The following is an 852-nucleotide window of genomic DNA, read 5'->3' as shown; positions in this document are numbered from 1 at the left end:
TTTCATTGTTATAAATAGGGAAACGGAGGCACTTACATATGAGGGTCAAAAATCAAATCGGGGCTAAATGCTCTGAATTTTTCAGTTTTAAATTATGAGTAAATTATGCAATAAATTATGCAGGTGTATAGATACCATGAATTTTGGTGATGAGAAGCAGCATGGCCTAATGGAAAGAGTATGGGCTTGGAAGTCAGAGGAGCTGGGTTCTATCGGCTTCATCACTTCCCTGCTGGGTGACTTTGGGCAAGTCACTTCTCTTTTCTTGGCCTCCATTCTCTAATCTCCAAAATGGGGATTCAATACCTGTTCTCCCTCCTATTTAGACTTGAACCGACTTGGGACTTGATCATCTTGTATCAACCCCAGTATTTAGTACAGTGTATGACACATAGTGAGCACTTAACAGATACCACCACGATAGTTAAATTTAATCCAAATGATAGATTCCTCTCAGGAACGCACCTGGAGAGTTTACAGTACTCTACTGGTCTCAGCTTTGGGAGGGAGAATCAAGCAGAGGCCTACCCATTCCATTCCTAGCTTGACCAGTGGCTAGCGAGTGGAAGGCCATCTGCTACAAGTCAAAACTCACCCATGATGGGCAGCAGCGGCACAGGAGAGAGTCGAGGGCAGAGACTCGTTTACCGCATGGAAGGCGGCAATGGTAAACCACTCCCGTATTTTTATCACGGAAACTCTCTGGATCCACTACTAGAAGATTGCAGATAGAGGTGGGTGTTCTGGGAGAGATGTGTCCATGGAGTCGCTATGGGTTGGAGATGACTTGACAACATAGGACAAGATAGATTACTTTAGAATTCTGAAGTCAGTTCCAAACCTTTGGAGAAC

General features: G+C 44.1%; 1 non-coding gene across 1 annotated transcript; it reads left to right on the top strand.

Moving 5' to 3' along the window:
* The first annotated feature begins 447 nt into the window (after positions 1–447).
* On the top strand, positions 448–585 carry LOC114817668. Its single transcript, XR_003765525.1, has one exon. It is a non-coding gene; the product is annotated as a small nucleolar RNA SNORA7 (small nucleolar RNA).
* Positions 586–852: the final 267 nt, after the last annotated feature.

This window comes from Ornithorhynchus anatinus, chromosome 1 (genome assembly GCF_004115215.2).
Source record: "Ornithorhynchus anatinus isolate Pmale09 chromosome 1, mOrnAna1.pri.v4, whole genome shotgun sequence".
NCBI classification, from domain to species: Eukaryota; Metazoa; Chordata; class Mammalia; order Monotremata; family Ornithorhynchidae; genus Ornithorhynchus; species Ornithorhynchus anatinus.
The sequence above is the reverse complement of the archived record's forward strand: the minus strand, read 5'-3'. Positions and strand labels throughout refer to the sequence as shown.